A 24,279-nucleotide genomic window follows, 5' to 3' on the forward strand; every position below is an offset into this window, starting at 1 on the left:
TGATGTATGTGGCAAACCTGTCAGTGATGAGGAAGACATGTCAGAAGGCAGCACTGTTACTGTCAAAGTGGGAAGAAAGCAAAGTTAGATGCTGGCATGTGATGTGCCTGTCACTGCATGTGCCATAGACTGAGCAGTGCACACCAGCTAAGCATATTTTACTGCTGGTTAGTGTATCTTTTACTGCTACAGGCATGCATTTGGTAATAGAAGGAATACTGTTACACATCCAGAAAATCTGGATTTATTGTACCTTTGTCATTTGAACTGCAGCTGTAATAGATGTGAGCATGCAGGTACACACTGTTTATGCAGACCTCCTCTCAGCTATTGATAGCTATTTAAATGTCAGACATTATTGTAAACTGTCTAACCTCCTGCTGGAGTCAGTGGAGAGAGAAAAATGCTTCCAGAAGATAAATGTTCTCACTTATCTTGTTTATCTATTTTGATGTGGGATGAGTCTCTGTCCTGTCTTGACTGCCTAATACAAAACTACGGATAATGTTTAGACAAAAAAGCTTACACCAGTTATTCTGCCTTCAGAGGGACAAATAAAGTCAAGAAAAATCTCAGCCCCTCTCTGTGGTACACAACAATCATAGATTGCATTGTCTATGCGAGAATGAGAAAGCTACTTCTAAGCCCTCCTTTTCTCAGGTGCTTCAGGTTAGTCATCTACATAGAATTGACTTCACTTCCAGAGGTGCTGAACACCCTTGGTTCTTGCTTAACAGTGGGAGAACTAATTGAGCACAATGTCTTTGAAAAAAACCCCACATTCCCAGCTTTAGATGGAACAATTGGAATAACTAACATTTCACACAAGATCTTGTACATTGTGGGCACAGTGAAAAAGCTTCCTGACATTTCAGGTGATTATTGTCTCTGCTTCACTATGAGCCATCACTGTTGCTTCTGAGTCCTGGACACCCAGCACCCTGGAAGAAGGCATGCTGCCAGCACCCATGTTCCCACCACACAAAACCAGCTGTAAGCCAAAAAGATCTGCCTAATGTAGTAGACTGCCCTAAGGGCAGCAAAAGAACTTTGGCCTGCCTGGCTGCCCACATCAGGTGAGAGGGTTGGTTGTGTCCACCAGCCACCAGCTGCTGGTGGCTGTCCCGTTCTTCATCTTATGGTAGTTCCAGAAGAAGTAGCAGTGCTCAGGTCTCCAGGTCTCCTCCAGGGATTCTCTTTCCCCGTCTTCACCCCTGTTGCAGTGCTAAGTTTGGTTTAACAAGCTGCAGCTTTCCCAGAGAGCACAGCAGGGCTGCTTAGGGCAGGGCAGCCATTCTGTCCTCCCGTAGTCCTTTCCGGATGGCCCCGCACTCTTGCTCCAGCCAGCTGTCAGCTCAGCAACACAGTGAACAGCAAAGCAGGCGAGAAGGGTCCCTCCATGAGGGCTTCAGAGGACCTTTAATATAGCATCACATCCCAGCGGTCCCCAGAGGCAAAGAGACGTCGTGATCCCGGCGCAGGTGGATTTTCTCAGGGGCTCAGGGGCGATACATGGGCGGGGTTGGGGTACAGAAACCAATAGGGAGATCCCAAGGGAGTGGCCAGGACTAGGGGCAGGGGAAAGCGGAGGGGAAATACGGGATCAGAAAGGCAGTGGGTAAACGGATCACCACACGCCGCTTCTTATTGTCACATTTTCTTCCCATCCTTGTCCCATTCCCTGGACTCTCTTTAGTTTTGGTAATGCTGCCAAGCAGGATCTGCTGTGATGACATCTGTGGAAATACACCTTTGTGCTCATAGTAATATTTTTGCTGTAATAAGCCCAACATTTAGCAAAAAATTCTCCAGAAGCAGTTACAGAAATTCACAGGATCACAGGATGGGTCGGATTGGAGGGGATCACAGGGGGTCATCTAGTCCAGCCTCCCTGCTCAAGCAGGGCCGTCCTGGAGCGCATGGCACAGGATTGTGTACAGACACTTCTTGAATATCTCTGGTGAGGGAGATTCCACAACCTCTCTGGGCAATCTGTTCTAGTCACTTGCACAATAAAGAAGTTCTTCGTCATATTTAGGTGGAACTTCCTGTGCATCAGTTTCTGCCCTGTACATCAAATTCTGCAGTAGGCATGCATGGGCTAAGTGAATGATGTGGTTTTTATTTCTATTATTTTTAGGATGATGCTTTAGACTCCCAAACATGAATTATCATCCAAAATATTGTATTTTTCATTATCTCTCTATAGAACTCTATATTACTAACATTTAAAACCAATACCCAACTTCTCTTAAAACTTTACTAAGTTACTTCTCTCAGATGAGTTTTGGTTTTTACAGGATATGATGTAAAGCTGTAATTTTTACAGTTTAATTGCAAAAATCATGAAAGAGTTTTTGTCTTTACTAGATTTGCTTATTCTATTGTACTGTTTGTTTTTCCTGGGATGAGACTGGAACAAATCAAGTGTGCAAAAGCAGGCTGGTTTTGCACAAGTATGGCAAGAAATCTCTTAGGAGGAAGTGGTGAGAAGAGAAGGTCAGTTTACCCTTGTTCATCCTGTGCAACATATCTCTTTACTCAACCTAGCAGTGACTAGAAAAAAACCCACACTTTTATGTATAATATTAAATTCCATATTTATAAAGAGTTACACATAGACGTTTCTAGCTCCTAAAAATGGAGCATTCTTGGCAAAGCAGAGAATTTAGAAATCTTGCCCACAGCAAAATTTGTGACTCAGAGTGCTCTGAACATTCAAGAGCTAAATCTATACTTGTCGCAAAAGGTCTCTAAGACAGTCCTGCAAAATAATGTCATTCTCACCACAGTGATGAATGTATGCACACACAAGTTCTGAAAACTAATAATCTTTCTGGAAAAGGTCTTCAAGGCTTTATAAATAGGGAGATTACTTTCGTATGCATATGTAATTCTAAATATATACTGTAGCTTTAGCTCTACTGGTAGAAGCCAGTGTAGGTAAGGATGTGGAATAATGAAAGTATATGTGTGGTTTTCAAATAAAAAGGGAATGCAGGACTACCACAGGTAACTGTCCAACCAGAACTGACTCCAAGCGGCATTTGTAAGAGAAAGAAAATTTAAAAGCAACACTCAGAGCAACAGGAATTTTTTTTGTTAAATGTGAAATGCATATCTGAGTGTAGCAACTTCAGATGTTTACACATGTGAGTTTAAAACTTACAAATAGAATGTTATTTATTAATGAAAACTCCTTACCAATCAGCAGTAAATTAATACAGATTTGTGATCTAGCTAGTGTGTATAGAAAGTGTGTATGTGAAGCCTCACAGACCAACTTCTGTGTATCACGCTCTACTGGCTTGATTCCCCTTTGCCGAAACTCAAATTATTTTGATTTATTTCATAGGGTTACTCTAACAGCAAGTCACTAAAACAGTTTTTCAAACATGGCTTAAATTAGTGCATTTCAATACCCATTATGTGTTTTTGCGTTGTAGAGCATGGGAATATGTGTAATTTTTCAGTTTAAATTCTATTTAAATATGAACTGACACAGTAAACCGGCAAATCAAGTCCTGATCTTGGCTGAAACAGTACACCACTCATCTAAAAGAAAAAGTTTCTACCTCTCAGGCTCTAGTGCCTTTTTTTCCCTTTCACAATTACTTTGCTTAGTATTTTCTATTGACTTATACAATCTTTCTCTGAAAAATTAAGCAAACAAGACAAGAGAATGTGAGATACATAGACTAAGAGAAAATGACGAGATTAGGATTTTTTCCTGATGACAATTTTACCTGTTTTGCAAGGTAACCTCATATTTTTCAATTCAGTTAATTTCCATAAGCGTAACAACAGGAACTGCATGAGCAGCCAAAAGATCCTCCAAGCATTGGGGCAGAACAGAAAAAGAAGTGAGCAGATCCTTAACAAAAGACATTTCAGCTTCCTTGGTGCACAAGAACTGTCAACAGAAGTGTATGTGAGAATCCCTGGGGCGAAAACAGCCTTCTGCAAGCATTGGCCAAATTATTCACAGAAAAAGACAGAAAAAAAAGCAGAGGGAAGGAAAAAAATAAAAAGAGAAAGTAAGAGCTTGCTTCATAGGAACACCAGGCACTTCTAAAAATACAGCATGACCTCATTCTTCGCATTATGCCAGACCTTAATATTGTGCTTTGCTTTATCACCTGGAGCACCTGGAGTAAGGTTCCCACTGCTTGAGTCTGGATGCTGTCAGATTTTGAAAAGGTAGGCAGTGAAATGCCTTTTGATGTAGTATAAAGCCAGTGTAAAGGAGTACCAAAATTAGCTTTCCATGTCACTTGCAAATTCTAATTATTTTTTGCCTATGTTTCGTCAAGACCTGTATTTGCTGCCAAAGCTTTACAAGTCTTCCCTTTTATATATATTAATAGAATCATAGCTTGCAGACAGACTTCTGCATACAATGCAAAATGTAGCTGTAGAGCAAGTTACTGGACACATGAGTTTCTGAGTGTGATTATAAGTCAGTTATTTGAAAATCTAGCCCAGAAAGGAGAAGGATGTATTGTCACTGGAAATATGGGGTGAAAAGTCTCTGGGTCATAGTTCAATTTTGGAAGTGTTTTTCTATATTGCTTTTGATTAGAGCAAACAGCAAAAATGGAAAAGCTACAATGCCCTTCTACTTGTGTAATGGATATAGTCATGTACTCAGGCTTGTAGCTGTAGATTACGTTTTCCACCTTGAGATATCCAGGCACAGATACTTGGCACAGATGCTGCAACATCTATGTCCATCCTGACTCATTTCAGTGAGTGAAGGAGGTGGCACTGAGATGCTGGTTTCTCTTACACCTCATGCTTCTGATTGCCTTCACTGAAGTTGAGCAGTATTTTATTCAGCAAAGAATTTGGCCTAGTTATGAATGAGTCAGTCAGCAGATGAAGCCACATCTTGAGGCAGCCATTTTTCAGGAATTACTTCATAGGACAGTATTATTCCAGGACAGCTGCACTACCAGGTCTGTCTACTACCAGCTTTGCCATCACCGCCCCCACCTCCACTGTGTCAGAAGATCATTCTCTTTGCCAAGGGAAGTAAAATATCTTCTCAAATGCAATAAACTACAATGATAAAGAGACACTTGATTAATTTAATAGTGCTTACATTCATTTTTGTCTTAGATGCAACTGTTGGTGGCAGATGTACTGTTTTCCAAGCTCCCTCTTAACAATGTCAGCAATTATTTACAGCTGGACCTATTTGTAGTATATAGGAAATACTGCTATGAGAGGAATCATTGACGCATTTTGTGCTATTAGCTGAGCCTGAGGCTGAGTTTAATCCAGCTGAGGCACTAACATCCTGTCAGTGTGCTGACTCAATTGTATTTCTGTCTAAACCAGCATTTTCAAAGGCACTGTCATTGTCACCTTACACCATGTGGTAGTTGCAAATAAGGTGAGAAAATACCCTCTACAATACAATTATTGCCCTTCCTAAGACCCTAGATCCATGGGCAATGTTTAGTTCTAGTTAGTTTACATGAAGTGGGCCTTGATTTTGCAAATCTTTGTGCTCTGTGCAGCACATGAATAGCATGGTTACAATGCTGAGCAAAACCAAATGGCAGGAATATGTGATCAGCAGTATAGTATCTTCAAAGAACGAGGTCTGTCTTTCTTTCTGCCAATAGGCATCTTTTACCATTGCCTTCAATGTGTTGCTTTTGTATTCCCTGTTCTGCCTCACATACCTTGTCTTACATGTATAAAGTGTACCATCAATCTCCTGATAAGGTACTGGCTTAACCTGATAAGGTTGTTTGACTACATGCTTTTAGAAGGTGATTTTCAGTGATTTAAGATTACATTCTGAATTACTTGAGAAATTAAACCTGATGTAAAGATGTTGCCCTAGAGTACTTTGGCTTTGTTTTTATATAGGCAGTGCAATCCATGTGGAACAGGAGAGTAGCCAGCCATACATGGACACTGTTCACAAACACAAGCTCCAAAATGAACCAACACCTCATAAATATTTTGAAAATAACACTGGATAAACCACATAGGAAAAAAAGTCTGTGTTCCTTCAGCTGATGATCTTTACATTGGTAAGATCCCATGTCTTTATCTAAGCTGCCAGTCCACACCAATGTCAGGAAACAGCCTTTCTGCAAGCAAAGACACAGAGGTATGAGCTGCTTCTCCTTCCAGTTTAAATACTACCACTGTTCCTTCTGCCTGTAAAATGAAATTATGTATGTTATGTATGGGATGCTCAATGGACTGTTTGGAAATTAATCTTCATTTTGCACAAGTGGAAAGAAGCTGGAAGGACCAATTTTTTTTTCATATTGGAGGATGTCTAGGATAACATAAAGGTAGTTCTATTCATACCTTTTTTTTTTAAGCTCCTGAAAGAGAAATGACCTAAGACAACCACTTCTCACTCTACAAGTTAGGTAAATAACAGGCAGCTTGGTTTTGGTTTTTTTTGTGTTTAGCTCTTCTCTATTCAGAATTGTTTATCAGCAAAAAATTCTCCTTCACAACAGCCTGCAAGTGTCTTCCAAAATTACACATATCCCTCTGAGAAATCCCTGCTGAACCTGTGACACCCGCTAGCAGCCAAAAGCAGTTATTTTGGCATTTCACAGGGGCAGACGCTGGTATGGTCTGTTTTTGCATGGTTCATAACTCCTTAAAAGGAAAGAAATTAAGTTCTTTAAATTTATTTCCCTCTCTGAAAAATATATCACTGTCTTGGGTGCCTTCATGAGAAAGTATCAGTTTAGATTACTTTAGATCACTTTAACCATTATTATCCACAACCTGCATATAAAGAATTGGATGGTTGCATCTACCATGACCACACAGTCAGCAGAAGAGTTGTAAGCTGGAATCCAAATTTCTTTGTCACTAAAGCTTTTTCTTAATGACATCATATCTTCCATCCGTAAAAAATGTTTTATTTACTAATTGTCATGATTGAATTTACACAAAGAACATAGGAGACTGAGGCTTCATCAGGCATCATGACTGAAGATCAGCACTTGTTTTAATAGGATGAACTCTTCTTGCTTATACTGTTTATAGAAGAGAGTTGCATTTCTTTAGATATGTGTGCCCTTTTTCCCCTGAACTGGGTTCTCTTAAGCAGGGATAAACAAATAATCTTCAGTAAACCCCTACACCCCTCCAAGCTCCTGATTTTCCCATAGTCTATTAAATTCCCCCAACAGCTCCAACACCCTTCAGTAACTCTTATGTGCAGTGCTTCTGCTTCAAGCTTCCTTTACACAAACAAGTTAAATTTCAAGTCCTGGTCCTGATCTTCAAAGTAATGTCGATGCCTTGACTCTTGTTCCAGCATCCTCTGTCCTTGCCACCTGTGGCCATGGCCAACACAGGGGTGAAAGCCTGGCACAGGGAGAGAGATGCCCCAGCCGCCACCAGGAGCAACTACACTCATTCCAGGCAAAACCACATAAAAATACATCTCTCTTGCTGCTTTCTGAGCAAAGTACAGAGAGAAAAATAACTCACAGGACACTGGTGTTTGGGATAAGAACTGCCTCAGCTGGTCTGAAACCAGTCAGTCTGGAGAGTGGGAAGCAGCCAAACCCCTGTAGCTTCTGAACCCTGCCCAAGTTCATTAATCCTGTTTACAAGACCTGATTGTTTCTGATACCTAGGCCAGCTGGCTGAATACCTGAAGGAAAAATAGGGGAAAATTCAGCTGCCTAAACCTAGGCTTCTAATGCCCTTTGAGACATGTTAAACTAGCCCACTTGGCCTTCAGCTGCCTGCTCAGACAGGTGCAAATCTCCTCCAACTCCTCTGACATACCTACTGTGTGGATGTCGTAGGACAGCAGGGCATCTCAGGGGCTCTGCTTGGCACCTGCAGGTAGGCACTTGTTTAGGCAGATGAACTGTACTTCCAGATTCCTTAGTAGGCTATTCAAAGAATTTAACTTCAGGCACCTAATTTTGATGACTAACTTAGGATTCTTGGTTAAGAACCTTAATCTCTCCTTTCCCTATATAAAAAGCCTGCATTCTTAATGTATGCACCTCAATTCAGCTGGCATAAGTACCATACTGCTTCCAAAAAGAAGTGTGTGTTAGTCTCCTGGTTAAGCAAAGAAGCTGCTGTAGGAAGCCAAATTGATAAAAATTGCTAGCAGCTCCGTGCTGCTTAAGGACCTGTTTCTGTGCTCCAGTACGTTATTAAGGTAACTTTCAAGGCTAGATCAGAACTTACTCAGAAAACAAACAAGAACAAGCACTTTAGTCCCAGGTTTGTGGCACTTCAGCTCCCCAGGTTTGCGCTCCTATCAGTCTTATAAAGTTTTTGCAGTGTTTTGGCAACATGCTACATTTCTCAGTTGAAATGCACTGCTTAATGCAAGACTGGTAAACAGCTTGAATAGGCAGGGCTTTGATTTATGAACTACATGAATATGGTTATGAGCACGTTGGCTGGGCAATTAGTTTTAAATTGTATAAGCTCACACCAGCTCTTGTTATTATGAGTACAAAGGTTTGTCAGAGTACCTCTGAGTTCAGTATTTCAGAATCCTCTGGTGTCTTTATGCCTATTAGACCAGAACTGAAGCAAATTAAAGCCTCTGCTACACCTTCTGAGTCTAATACCACTAAACCATGTGTATGAAAATATCAACAGCGAATATATTAAATAGATGCATCCATTTAAAATGCTACTTTGTGTGCTTTTTTTTTTTTTCTAGTCCAAGATGGGTTTTGATCTCCAGTAATGTCTTTATCGCCCTCTCTAATCAGTGTCTGTAATGAATTCTAAGGAAATGGTGATGCTGCAATAAATGTCAATTACTACAAAGGCTGTGCTGCAGGCCAGCCCCTCCTATTGAGACCTGCTGGGTCCACGAGATATAAAGGGCAGCAAGGGAGGACTGTGTCAGCTGCAATGAAGATCAGTTATTTCAGAGGGAGAAAAAGTTATTTCAGAGGAAGCAAAAGTTATTTTAGAGGAACCTCCTGTCATCCCTATCTCTATGTGCAGAAAGGCCAAAATGAATCTCACTCAAACAGTTTTGGTCAAGTAATACTTAGTGGTACAAGAATTCTTCCCTCAAAACCAACATATTTTTGATGGATAACCCATGCATTTTTGTTTACTCAAAAAACCAAAAGAAAATAAAACATAATTTATGTTGGGAGATATTTACTCCTTTTGATTAATTTTCAAAGCTCTCAGAAGAAAGAAGTGTTCAAGTATAAAGTGCTCAGATGAGTACTTCAATATTTTCAGCCTATCTCTTGCTCTCCCATATGATTTTTAAAATTATATTACTAAGTATTCAGTTAATTTGACAGAATCTCATAGTTCTTTCAAATTCTTATATTTGGGGATAAGTTTTGTTTTGTATTTTTTTCCTAGATACAAAAACGTCCAGCAATTCTTAATGACAGCTGCTTTAGAGATGCTCAAAGTTTTATTTAGGTACAAAAGGAAGTGTTTCTTAAGCCAAGGTGCATATTTGAGGCCTGAATAGCTCTTTTGAACAAATTCCCTGTTTGCCTTTCTGCTTTTAGGTTATTTCTTCTCCTGTTATTTGAGATCTTCCAATAATTACTTACAGTCATCTGTTTTCCAGTCTTTAATTCCAAATTTCTACTTAGTGTGATTTCTTGTGCTTGCTAAATTAGAGAGATTTATGGTATCAGATGTTCCTTCTCCACGGAAGGGGTCACTTTTCATCAAATAACAGCTCTCCTTTTTGGATAAACTCAAGCAAACATTTCAAGTGGTTTAACAAATGTAGTCCAAAAATATCTAAACTAGCTCTAAGCTTCCTAGCCTATGTCTCACAAATAATAAAGTAATGGAGCTGAGGCATGCTGCTGTGATACACCTATCATCCAAAGAGTATCTCAGGTCTTTAAATGATACCTGCAATAACTGTATACCAAATTCAGAGGTCATTTTCGAAGCTATTCCCTGGAGTCTTCATAGGTTTGGTTTCTTATGCTATTTTGTGAGATTTCCTCAGATTTTCTCCATCCATGACATCTTTCCTCTATGCAGAATGAAACTGCCTGGGGTGTTTCCACATGACTTTGTGGAACAAAGAGGCAAATAAGCCCCCCATCATTAAAAGTTATGCAATCCACCAGTGGATGCTCCTAGAAATTTTAAAGGGTCTGCTACACCTGAAGTGTAGTCCACTGTAGTGGGTTGAACCTGAGTTGATGGAGAGTCTTTTAGACTAATGACGCTTCTCACAATTTACATATTTAAACCATGCTGCAAGGCGGGAATTTCCTTTCGTTCTAGCTCGCCTGCTGGAAGGTGGGGGGGCCTTGGAGCCTTTGGGCCCTGCTGGGCCGTGCTGGGGCCCCTGCCCCCCTCCCCTTTTCCCAACACTGTGGCACGGACCCTGGGCCATGGCGGGGGGGAACTGTGCCAGAGCCACAGGCAGCTCAAACCAGACATGGACTGCTCACAGCTAAACCCAGCCATGGACTGCCACACAGCTAAACCCATCCGGCACAGCTTCCTGGGACCGGCGGGTTCCTCTCCTCTCCACGCGGAGCCAGCAGGAGCCGGCGGGGCCTCCTGTCTGCATCCAGCACACTTCGCGCTGAACTGAGGAAGACACCATGCAGCCAGCAGCACAAAGGGAGCGAGGCTTTCTCTACCATAAAGCCTGAACAAGAACACTCTTCAACATGGCGGCTTCAGAGTCAGAGAGAAAGAGAAGTGAGTCACGTGGGACGGAGCTGAGCATGGTGACAGGAGAAAAGAGGGCGGTGCCGCAATTCTGGCGCGCAGCTTAAAAAACCTTCTTGCATGCCGTGGTAAGAAACTGTAATACCACAAACTGTTTGTCTCTTTAATCCATTTGAAGTGCATGGGGGGATGGAGAATTCACGTGCGGCCCGTGAAGATTGTGAAGAGTGTCTATGCCAGGCTATATGGAAGCATTGAGAGGCTTTTAGAGACTTGTGGAAAAAAAGCGCCTTTGTGTTCAGGCCAAAATAACTCATCCTTAAAAAGATTAATAACCCCATGTGATGGCCCATGTGTGGCAGTGTGAAGGAACTGTGAGATTTTTCATGGGAGAGATGTTTTACACCACAGCAGGTTGTTTCTTTCTGGGCGGGTCTGCTGTTGGTCGCAGTTTGGGAACCATGTGAAGCAGAAGAAAACCCTTTTTTGTTAAGCATAAGAAAGAGACTTTTCAAGAACTGTAACACTGACTAACATCCCATGTTCTGTTACCCCTTGTGCAAGTTGAGTAAAAGGAGAAAAGTGCTAGAAGGGGGGGAGGGGGTTTGCTTTAATTTCTTGTTATTTCTTCTTACTTTTAATTCTATTCATAATAAAACTCCTTTTTATACTGCAACCGTTTAAGTTTTGTGCCTGCTTTGCTTTGTCATAATTCTTATCTCACAGAAAAAAAATAAGTAAGTAATGGATATCTTGAACTAAACCACTACACTTAATTGGTGGTTTTGCCCGGTTTATGAACTGAACTCGCGATATCCACAAATAAAGAAGAGCTGGATTTTTTTCAAAAAAAGTAATTTGGAGTAGAAAAAATACCTGGAACAGTTTTTATACAGTCTAACGTCTATATAAAGCAAAAGTGCAGGATAATTATTTCTTAACTTTTTCTAGTTTTCCCTTCCTATATAAGCCATTTCTTTCCAACCTTTAAAAATAAAAACAAAAGATAAGTAGAAATTTTAATCAAAGGGGATGGCAATTGTCTGGCAGGATGAGGCTCACACAAACATGAAATTCAATTAATCTGATTTCCATGGAAACATAGTATTGATGCAAATTCTGTTACAGAGTCCCTTAAACAAGCAGAATGGTTATGTCCAGTTCCACACAGCATAAAAGTATTAAACCAAATGATCAACACCCTCCCCTGGCCATGCAAGGGCCTCTGCAACTTTATTCAAATAAATGAATGTCTGACAGAGATGGTGTGTTTCACCTTAATTTTTACAAGTACAAATGTCATAGGTTAGCATAGTTCTGTGTTCAAAGGTCATAGTTCTGTGTTAACATGAGAGATTTTTCTTTCCTTCAGAATGCTGTAAGTCATTAATTCAGATATCAGAGAGTAGCAAATTAGTCATTTCCCTCCCTTGTGACAAGAAAAAAAGACTAGCTGCTTTGACTGACTTTCAGAAGTGCCACAAATTCAGTTTCAATCTTCTTTCCTTACAAATGTGTGTTCATCTGTGCATATTGCACACACTTTTACATGTTATGACTGAGGATGCCCGTGCCATCTTAGTGGGAGTTAAAGACCAGTTTCTCATGAAGCTCAGTCACTGTAAATCATACGAGTCTAAAGTGTTAGTGTATATTTGTAAGGCTAGATATAGTCTCATTTTAACAATGAGGAATAACCACCAGGTGGGTAATATTTAGTTAAGAAGTATAAAAAGAAGTAAATATTTGACAGTTTTATTACCTCTCTGCTTAAATAAATGGTAGAACAAATGCTCCAAGTTTAAGCACTCAGTACCTTCCTACCCTAATGCTCCATATAGTTTAAGGCTAACATTTTTGATATTTTTATCACTAAATATATAAGGAATCTTGATCTTCAAAAAGCTGCAGGCCATTCCTTTTTGAAATGTCATCCACTTTTAAAGCGTGTCTCTCCAAAGGGAAGATCTGTCTAGCAGTAAACACTCCAATTTCAAAACTTCAGTCTCTCTCTGGTTGTTTTCTTTAATACATCTTAGTCCCCACTGTTCTTAAAAGAAGCTTAAAAATGGTAAAAGACTATAACTAATGCAACTTTGGCTCCCCAAGCCAAAGTGATGACAGGGCAAAGCAGCTGTATGAAATACAGACTTCCCTGCACACCTCGTCCAGGCAGAAATTGCAAACCACCCACAGCAGACAGAGTGGCCATGACAAGGAACCAGCAATGTCACTGCCTCTGGCCACCCACACCAGGGCACTTACTGCTGACAGGTTTCTCGCTGCCACCTCTCTCCCTCTTTAAACTGCAGTAAATGAACAGTTTTTATGCTTTTTGCTGGTGGGGGATCATGGAATCGGTCTTGTTCATCTTTCATTGCCAGAAGTCATGCGAACATGTGGCAGTGCCTGCAGCCACAAAGGCACCATGTATTATTAACCACAGGGCTGTGTTGCTTTAGTCAAGCCCCACTTTGCAAGATGATGCCCAAAACCAGTGAAAAGTAGAGTTGCTTTCAGTCTTTCCTGCGGAAAAACAGAGCCCTGTGTAGAAACAGTGCAAGGACATACAGTAAGGGGAAAATTAGCTGTGCCACTTCCCCAAAAAATAGATCCTCAAGCCGTAGAAGAACCATGATCTGAGCTCAATAAATAGGCTGCATGATAACAAATAAATGGAGAAATGAAGATTTTTAATGATTTAAAATTTCAGTTGCTCCAGCAGATGAAAATTAACTACCATGATCAGAGTCAGATTGTGTACAAATATACAGAAAATTATAACACCACTCTAAAATTCGTTAAATTCACAGCTTGGCATACTTATTAACCTTTTTTTCCATTGCATTTTTAGCATATTTATGTTCTTAAAACATAACATCTCATCTGCTAGTGGAATATTCGCACGTATGCAAATACTCGGGCAAGGACTCTGCATATAGTCAGCCTGGGATGTACTCCCCGTGTGTTTGCTCTAATGCACTACTGTCATCCCTTTAAATCATTGGGAAGGCTGTTGTAATTTTAGATTCCTAGGAGTTTCCATTGCAGTGAGAGATTGACAAGTATCAGACCAAGAGCTGCTTGACAGACCTTCACCTTTCTCCTGCTGAAAATGTATATTACCATATGAATTTTAGTGACTCGTCCCTACCATTCTGTAGCCTGGGGTTTCCTGCTGCACCCTGCACACAAGACAGGCATCCAAGGACGTGGCAGTACAGGAAAGGCAATGGTGAAACAAGACATGTTAATCTTTGACTGCGTGCTAAGTAATTAGCTTCGCTTCTGTGTGAGTTATTTATATCCAGTTGTGTAATTTTGCAAAAGGTTAAGTTTCCCTTTAATTTTGATGCAGTGCCTTCCTGGCAACATCAAAATTTTAGTAAATTCTTGTCATAGATGACCTTCAGCTAAGTAAAGAAATGTTAACTTGCATAAACAATTCCAAAGATATTTGAAAGTACCCTGAATAAACATAATACCTGTGAGGGTACATGCAAGTAGAAGGCTTTTATGAGCTTCTACCTGAAATACTGTTGAGTTTCCTCTTCTCAGAGCAGACTGCCATGGAGTTTACCTGCTATGTGTTTACTGCTACAAAGCCCCTCACCGCACTCCATTTCCCTGTACAATGTATAGGGATATATGGGAAAGCAGCAGTGTCCACCACGCTTTTGCATTCTTCAGGCTGAAGACAGTGTCAGTATTCTGGGTGTCCAAAAGAACTCTTTCAGTTATGAACCTCAACCTATGCAAGCAAGATAAAATACTGGGACTACTAACTTCCAGGATTTGTTTTGGGAGAGTTTTTATATAGTGGTGTCAACTCAAACGGTGTATATGAAAGCAATTCTTCAGAGACAGTTTAAATGCTACTGTAGAAATGCCTACCAGACTGTGAAAGTTCCATTTTAAGGGATATTAAAAAGACAACAAGGAAGAGTCCCTCAAGCATGTGTACTCTGTTCATACATGGCCGTGGCAATTAGTGTAAATGTTCTTTATCAAACACCTTTTTATCTCAAATTAACATTTGTGTGGCAAGATTTCAGCTTGATAGCTTACTTACAGAACAGGTAACTAAAGAAATAAAATTATACTAATTTCAAGATTTTTGAATTCTCCTTTTCCACTTGTTTCAAGAAGACTTGATAGCTTTTATTTTGCGCAACATTTTCTATATGGAGGTGTGCCTCGCTAAGGCATATTTGAGGAGCTTATGACACACAGGAGTACACGAGTGAAGATAAGTAGTCACATGTTTGTGTGCCTGTTGTTATGAATTCAGCAATGCTGCGTGCCTCTCACTCTGTAACAGCTGGTATGAGACTTAGGAATTTCAAAACACTAAGTGGTTCTACATTTCACCAGAAACAGTGGCTAAATTAAATGCCTTCAATTTTTTTCCCTCTCCCAAAAGGTATGTGACAAATCCTTTCCCCACAGAGGTGCAGAGGAGCTTAGAAGTGTCTCTGGCCTGCGGAGCTGGCTGGGACAGCAGAGGTAAACTGACCACTAGTGATGCAGAGAAACCCCTTCAGGCTCCCTTTGTCCTATTTATGTCAAACGCCTTGGTGCTCCTGATGCTTCTCTTGGTGGATGCTCTGCAGTGAATAATACTTTGCAAGCAGGGACAGGACTATCCATGTAGCCTTGGCTGGGCAGGCAGGAGGGACCTGCCCCGTGGCCCGTGACCCTGCACTGGGCTCTAGAAACAGCTCTCAGGGCAGCCCGGAGCCAGGCAGGAGGCAGCCCAGGCACACCTGCCTTCGGCAAGCCAAGCTGCTTGACTCTGGAGGTGCCTGGAGCATGCATTTGTAAACTTGCTGAATGTGAGCAGCATCTGTTATTAGGCCTTCTGCGTGTCTGTCTTGACTTGCAAAGTGAGCAAAAAGTCCAAAGGAAAGGACCCAAGGACAGGATTGTCTAGTACAGAGAAAGAGGGGTTTGGGGATGGCTCACGTGGATTGAGATGAAGGCTTGCTTTCACAGAGAGCTGGAAATGCCTTGGATTTAGGGTAAAGGTTGATAATTTTGAGCTATATGTTACTTTAAGTGATCTGGCACTGGTCAGAGAATGGGTGAGCTCTTGCTCTACAGTTACATGCGGAGCCATAACTCAGCCCATCTTAGAAAGACTGTGAGCCTCAGTGTCACCAATAAACTGCAAAAAATAGATAAGTAGGAGCAAGGAGCAGGACCTGGGACTCTCAGGCCAAAGACCCCAGTACCATCTTGCTCTCTAGGTTTAGCCCTGTGAATCTCATGTCCCTTTCAGAGTAGTGTTTGTTGCTGGCAGGAAGACTGTGCTGTGAAGAGGATGTTGAAGCCTGGTGGCTGATGGACTTTCCTGAAATGTATGAGCAGAGTTAAAGACAGTGGGTCTAGAAAGCAAATGTTCCAGCTCCCAGGCAATGACAAGCCTCTTCTGCTGCTGCCATTAGAGCATCATGTCTTCTGAGTTCATGAATGTCATTAAGCAGAAGATCTGCTCCCAGGAAAGAAGGTCCTGCTTTATTCACAGCCTGGGCTGCTCTAAGCACAGGTCGCTGGGCGGGTCTTGCCAAGGGATGGGGGCAGATGGGCCAAAGCACTGAGAGCCACCGGCCCCAAGTCTTTGCAGTCACCAGGCCCGAGTGTCCATGCCAGGCAAGTGAGCCCGTCTGTTTTCAGATGTAAACCAGAATGGAAGCCAATGCACAGGCGCCATTGATAAACCCAGGGATCAAAAGCAAGGGCATGTAGAAGCTGAGTTAATTGGTGCTTAAAGCACTTAAAGCAGAAATTCAGAAATGAAGATCTAATGCAAAGATGACTCAGAAGCAACACACTGGGTTTAGCTGGCATGCATAGGGAGCTTCCCTATTAAAGGGAGCTAAACATTTGTCAGTGCCAGAGGGCTTTTATAACAGAAGAGTTGCTTTAGCCCCAAAATGGTGTTTTCTAACAATACTTTGTCTCCCAAGAAGGGAACACCAAAGCTGACTCAGAGAACTCTGAGTTGAGACTCTGCCCAGAGGAATAATATGAATCATCTAAACCACTCGTACAGCTCCCCCTGTCAATTTACTAAAAGCATCATATCTGCAGCTGGATCTGTGGCTTAAAAAATGTGGCCTAAGGCAGGATTTTTTTTTGCTGCTGTGTCAATACATTAAAAGATCCAGAATGTGTTTAATAGTAGGCTGATGGGGAATGAAAAATATCACTAGAATTCTCAAAATATTGTTCTTGCTTTCTCTGGATAACATCTTACAGAAAGACATGCTTCACACAACATGATTTTAAAGTGATGAAATCTCTGCGTCTTCACTGCCTCTTTCTGTGACTCCTCCTTTGGTTCAAAGGAGTTGTGCCAATATAAATAAATGTTATTTATATTGTGGTAGAGCCAGGGTGCCATATAAAGAACCTGTTCTTTATTGTGTGAAATGCAGTAAATTCACAGGAATGAGTCCCTGTCCAAGGAACCCACAGCCTATAACTCTGAACATGGCACGGCACAAAGAACTATGGAAAGCACAAACGACCATACAGAAGGCAGATCGTGATGGGCATACATAAACACAGCTATTGGCCAGTGAGCCCCAAGAGGCTCATGAGGATGTTTGAAGGCTTTAGAAATACTGACACATCACAAAATGCTAATCTTATGGTCACATCCAGGATAATTTTTAAAAAGCATTAAAAAGCATTTTAAAAAACCTGTAAAAGCATTACTGAGTTCTGCCTCAGTACTAAAGACATGAGGGTGTTCTAGGGGGTTTGGCCATTCTCAATCCAGGTGGAATCAATAAGCAAAGCGTAATTTCAAAATATAGATGAAAATATTTTCAGTGATGTTATGGGAATACTATTTAGCTAGTTACTGCCTTATGCTTCTTCATGCAGTTTTGACTTAGGTGAGATTTGGATGGTTTTGCTCATTCAAACTACTTCAGCCACCTAAAGTAACTATTTGTAAAGTTTTGATAGGTCAATGCAACCCCACAGTTTGCTGTTGTGTATTTAACATCATTCTTTCTTCTAAGTGGATTTTCAATCTATTTTGTAGAGTAAAAAATAATTTATTCTCAGCCAGAAATTAATTAAACCCCCTTCATTCAAATGAAGATAACTCCATCTACTCAAGGGAATTTTCTATGTTAGTGCCTCTTTTCCAAGATTCCATAAAGTACTCAACTAAATAAGTATCACAATTATGAAAGAAAGACCACAGAGGAAACAAAAGAAGAAAAGGCTGTGTATATAACTTCTAGAACATTTTGCACCTTAAAACTTCTGGAATTAAATGTTACATCAAATTTAAAGACTAAAACCTGTACATTTTACACCTTATCTTACTTAATGTGTTACTAAAAGCAGGACTGAATTTTACACTCAGAGCATCTTGGAGGTAATTCTCAGTCTATCGCCATGTTTATCCTTAAAAAAAAAAAAAAAAAACCAATCTGGGAAACTGCTCTCCAGAGAGATGCAGATTTTTTTGGCAAAAGATGTTCTCACCAAGCTTCTTTTCCTACCTAAACTTAAAACAATTTCCTGAGTGAAATAAACTCTATGGCCAAAGAGAACTGCTTGCTATAATAACTGAATCTAGAATTCCGTCCATGAGAAATCTCTTGGTCAGAGATGTTATTTTTCTCCATTAACTACTCAGCTCCTATTTACTGTAGTTACTAAAGACAGTTCTTCAGATGATACCACACCAAAGAGAACAACACCAACACCAACAAAGGATTAAACACAGTTGGTGGTTTGCTCCAAATGACTGGCTGAATCAGGGCAAAACAGATTGCTGAGGTGTGTCTTCTGCTGAGACTCACGCAGTCTTGGTTTGGCATGTTTATGGCTCTGCTGGCTAGCTGTATTTTGTTAAAGTTGATTAATATAACTGGATTTTATAGATATATCATCTAATAAAACAATCCATTGCAATAATTTGAACTTTTTGTAAAAAGTGTCATTGCTGCATTATTCATTTTATTGACTAGTGCACATAGGGAATTAATCAATTTGAGCCGAAAAATAAAATTAGATGTAGTAGGGGTTTTAGCATAGCTAAAAGATTTGTCTGAGGAAAGATGTGAGGAGATGGAATGGAATAAAAGTAAAAGCTATTCGAAGGCTATTTATTAAAAAAATATTCTTTTCATGGAACTGTGAGAAAAATGATTGTCTACCAAATCAAACCAAACCAAACCAGACCAGACCAAACCAAACCATTATAATAGGTCAAATACTCTAGCTCCTCTTTTTTAAAATTAATTTTGGGAAGCATTTTGCCAGCATTGATAAAATGCCTTTTCTGAAATAACAGCAACTAATTTTAGAAGAAAGTATTTTTAATATGAATTCTTTCAGGAATTCCTGTTTTGAAGAAATTAACAAAGTTGTTCCCATCCTGAGCTGCAGCAAAACATTTTTTGAAATGTTAAATTGCAAGGTTTAATCTATGATTTCTGCTATGCACCAGTACAAACCCCAGAGAAAATAGTCTCTGCTCTAGAAAATTAACAGAAATTGTCAAAATTGATAAAGAAGCGTTAATAACATAATTTTTAAAATTATTATTTCTAACACAGATACTGGATGAAAAAACCTGCGGCTGGTAGATGACAATTTCAGTTTAACTTACACTGTCTTGGGATAGAAGTGTCAAGGAAAGTCTCAGAGAAGACAAAACTGTTGAGTTTGGGTGGCTGCAATTATGGCTACTAGGATTAATCTTTCCTGCCGTTGCAAACATAATCTATGAAAGAACTCCAGGAGTCTAACTCAAAACTTACTCCATAATCCAAGCTTGGGAACAGGGCGTGTTAGGCACAGTCTGTACGACCAGTTTTCACTGTTTTCCTCAAAATGAGCTGCATGAGACAGAAGAATCTGTCTCTCTCCAGGGATAGCAGAAGGAGTTTAGGATGACAACTATTGACAGACAGGTTATCTTTGCTGCCCAATTGAATCTCACCAGGGCTGTCAAGCCCAAAACCACATGTTGCACCATGAGAGACCAGAACTGATCTCCTGGGAGCGTTTGATTTTTCTTGTCACATCTCCATTGCCAGGGGGGACCGGCACAGTCCTCTGAGGAGCTATGGCAAGCAATCAAAGTCTCAGTACTTCAGCAGGGACCTTTGAAGGATGTAGCAGTCCTAGGCATGCCCCATCCCCAATTAATCTACAGATGCTGTAGTCTTGGGATTAGTCTATCAAACTTGTTAATGGGATGTTTGCCATTAAAAAAAATAAACGGGCAGAATGTACACAGCAATACTGGCAGAAAGAACTGCTGTCTTACTCATTATTTTCTCTCACTTCTGGTGGAGTGAATAAATCAACTCTGAACATTGTTTAGGAAACTTGCAACACCAGTGTAGACTGCCTAAAATAACTTGCTTATTGATGACCTATAAATCCAACTTAAATCTCACATTAGCCTTTTCTCTGAGTAGCTTTTTCATTAGTAGATGATTAAGTGATGAGAAATGGCTGAAAATTAAGCTACTCAGCTTGCAAAAGGGCAGAACAATGTCCCTGTTGCTTCCACAAGTCCTGGTATTTTTCACAGTTGGAGGCACCAGCTGAAACTGGGCCATTCCCTCCACAAACTGATTCAAAAACTTAAACCATTGCAAATTAGTGGAGACACACCTTGTTTGTTTTTTTTTTAAAGGAAGCTTAAGTTCATACTTCCCATGCTGTGCTCAGCTCCCAGATTGGATCTTTTATTTTTCCCCTACTGCATAAGCATTAATAGGGTGGAATTCCCATTTCTGTCAGTACCACATTACTATTTGTGATGTCACAGCAAACTTACTTGTCACCTGCCAGAAACTCATCAGAATTGCACAGTGTTTTCTGTGTTCTTGTGCAGCACCAGACCATAGAGGGAGTGATGCCATTTTTCCAGACCTACCATACTATGTACATAAACTTCAAAGCATTTAATGAAAAAAAAGCTACGTACTTCTTAACTGCTAGCCTTTAAGTATTGCCTCTATTTTTAATGAAGCTCAGCTTTGAAGAAGCCCCACAAAATACCACATTAGATTGAAACACCAAAAAACACAAGAAAAAAAACTGGCAAGAACCATCAGCAGGGCCACCTGGTCACACTGCAGTGGTAATAAATTGGTTCCTGCATCTACTACCAGTTTCCACTACCTTGTCTGCCAGATTATTGCATATACAGAGAAGCCTTCTGCTGAGAGATATACACTTCAATTTCAGCCCTTGACCTCATATTTTACCTTTTTGCTAGAGATTCAGACCTAGTTCTGTGTTCTACCCTTAGGTACTTGTACACTGTAATTAAATCCTATCTCACCTGCTCCTTTTTCACGGCCCAACATGTTAAGGTCTTGAAGCCATTTCTTCAGAAGACATATTCTTCTGTCTCCTAAATTAGCCTTGTTCCCTGGGCCCCTTCCAAGTTTTCCTTAGGGAATGCACCAAATTACAAACCTCTTGAAAGATTTAGAGGTCCAGCGGGGCTTCACGTGGTGCAATAACTGGGGGAGATTGGCTTTAAAGGATATGGCTGGGCAGGTTAAAGTCAATGGAAGTTCAATGTGTGAAGAGATTAGAGGATCAAGGCTTGGTAGACTGAATGCAGTATGTGACCTAAAAATGTTAATAGGGATTCAGACAACAGTGTCTGATCAAATCCTAAATCTAGGGCTGACTTTCATTCTTTGGTGTGCATTTAAATACCTGTGTAAACAGCTGTGGTTGTGGGGAAGCCCAGGGAAGAAAGAACTGCAATTTGCTCCAAGTGCTGTGCAGCTGGAGAGAGACACCTGAGTGTGTACAAGATGCTGCAGGGACAGAGGACAGTAAGAGTCCCAGCCCCAGAGTCTGGGGGATGAGGCAGCAAGGTGGGAGCAGCTATGGAAGCTATTCCTTTCCTGTCTGGAATCAGGGTCAGGATGCTGCCTAAGGTCACCTGACTCTGTCCTCCAAACTGCTGGCAGGTGAGAGAGATGGACTGGAGCTAGAGGGTCAGCACCTCCACCTCCTTACCCAAAATGTCCTCCTCCCCACCTTCCACACTGGGGAAGTGCAGGGCATCTGCTCCCCAGTCAGCTGCCATCCATCCATCCGTCCGTCTGTCCGTCTGTCCGTCTGTCCATCCATCATCCCACTTGACTGGCCCCAAGTCACAGGTCTGTGCCACCAGAGCTATCATAAAACACTTACAGAGGATGACTAAATCCATCACATAAGTAAACCATAAGTGTAATTTGCCCTGAAAGTGAAAGAAATTCTCTGTTTAACGATGCCTGGTTGTTTGGTGGTTGCAGTGAGTGCTGTGACAGTCACAATGATGTACTGTGTTCTTCTGAACAGTCTCTGAATAATAGCTGTGTGACAACTCCTAAATGACATTTCTCATATACAACACCTGATAATGTCAGCTTCACCACACTAATACATTCATTGCTCTAATATCTAAGTCTTTCAGCCGGAGAATGCTGCCTGCCTAAAAAGCAATGTAATTTTTGTGCTATATATCAGAAGACTTTGTGCTCTGTTTTCCACAGAAAATGGGATTGTTCTTTCTATGTCATAGGAGAGTCCTTATTCCAACAGATAACACAAAAGATTAAATAAAAATAAGGGTAGGAAAATAGATCACAGTATTTGCCCATTTATCCCATGTAAATGGGTTTAATAAAGAAAAGTTGTTTTTAAAAAGCAATACTGAAAATCTTTTAGGGGGCAGGTCAGGAATTTCTGTAACATTATTCAAAGGCCCTTCCTTTAAGAAGTGGACTCCTAGGCCTAGACAGCACATTTCCAAAAACTGGGGAGCTCCATGAATGTTACATATCAAAAGCAGGACTGTTCCTTATCACCCTATGCATATTCCATTAAGAATCCTTAAAAAATATTTCTGCTAGGGATCTCTATTAAATATGCGACAAATCTAGTATTTTGTGTCTCAGCCCTGCCCTCTTTATGAAAATCCCTGTCCACAGAGTCTTGCTTAGTCTTTGTCTTTCAAATATGTACTCGAACTCCTAGAATGCCTCCTTCCTTCTACTTTTTATTCTACTTTCTGTGGTTTTAATTCCATCTCCTTCCATTATATTATAGGTGGGATGAAGAAATACAGTCTAATTCAATACCAGGAGAGTTTTTCTTTCTTGAACCCCTGCTGAAATGCTGTTCATTTACTTGTGGTCTCTCAGACTTGGGAACCAGCCAACAACATGATTTTTAAAAAGTTAAGGGAAAAAGTTCAGATAATGAAACAAAGTCCAATTAGAGGGACTAATGTTAAAGGGTCTTTGCAAAGGATTAAAATGTGCACAACACCAGAAGTGGCCTTATTTCAGTGTTTTAGACAAAGTGGAATAGAACTGCCAAAACCCCCTGCATGAGTGTCAGCCTTCGCCTTTGCAGCCTTCATGGTTGTTTGTCTTGCAGCGCAACCACGGATGACAGACTCTATAAATCTGTGGTGAGAAATGGACCTAGTCTGAAGAAGCTTGTAATTTAAACATGCAAAACAAGAGGTTGGAAGAAAAACAGAGTCAAAAAAGTCAGGCGGCAGGTATGTGATAAAGTCAGCATCTGCGCAGGTCCAGATCCTGTTCCCGTTTGGTTTCAATCAAGTACTCCAAGTCTTAGGTCTTTCTCACAACAGTACAAACAGGGAAGCGGCAAATTAAGGCAGCCAAACTCATCATCACTATATCAAAAAGATCTAATATCCAGCTGAAGATTTTTTTTCATTATTTAAATGAGTTTTAAACAGGCCAGGAATAGGCACTGCCAGGCTCCTAGCAAGCCTTTGGCAAACCCGGTAGTACAGTTTAGGAAGACCAGACTTGGTCACAGCCGAAGCTGCTGCTGAATCTGCCTCACTGCTGCCTTCTTAATTTAGTCCTTTGCTGCCCTCTCCAATTTAAAGGAAGGATTAAAAAGGAGATCACAATGATTGCATGCTGCATCGATGTAAAGCTTTATCCTCTGATTTTCTAAAACTACATTTTCATTTTTGTTTGTCAAAATATTTAATGCTTAATTAACCTGTTTTAACAAACAAGAAAATGTGTTCTAACAAAAAGTTCCTCCGGTGTATGTATGGTCTGTTCAAATAACCTTTTTCCCAACTTCTCTGCAATCAGAAGATTTGAATTCTGATGCAAAATGTTCATGCTAGAACCTGATCATATCCCAGAGCTACAATTCTGAGTGGCATCAGTCCATGTATCTGACAGTATTTGCCAAAAATGTGTCAGGACTCCCCTATAGTTCAAATCACCCCATAAATTCTACACTTACACAACATCAGTGACCTCATACCCAAGGCATGCCTTAATGATCAAGCAAGTGGAAACGTTCAGTAAATACATTGAATGTTTGACATTGTTATCAGTGGGTGTTCCCTGGGTCTCTTGTGAAACAATCCCAAGATTAATGCAAGGCCAAGAAGTGTCAGCCAAGTGAAAACCTTAAATGTTAGTTAAGAAATTTAAATAGACAACAGCAGTTTTCCTGCTCTAAAATTCAGCAAAATAGTTTTTAGAGAAGTATTGGAAAAAAAACCATGGAATTTTTTTAACAATGGGTTATTTGTGTTGCTTTGGCTGATTTTCTTTTAAGTCA

At 40.5% G+C, this 24,279-nt stretch overlaps 1 protein-coding gene across 5 annotated transcripts in view; it reads right to left on the reverse strand.

Annotated features, from left to right (window-relative positions):
• STARD13 (StAR related lipid transfer domain containing 13) overlaps positions 1-24,279 on the reverse strand; it is a 322,774-nt gene that overhangs the window by 244,019 nt on the left and 54,476 nt on the right. The window lies entirely within an intron of this gene.

This window comes from Corvus moneduloides, chromosome 2, assembly GCF_009650955.1.
Source record: "Corvus moneduloides isolate bCorMon1 chromosome 2, bCorMon1.pri, whole genome shotgun sequence".
Lineage (NCBI taxonomy): Eukaryota > Metazoa > Chordata > Aves > Passeriformes > Corvidae > Corvus > Corvus moneduloides.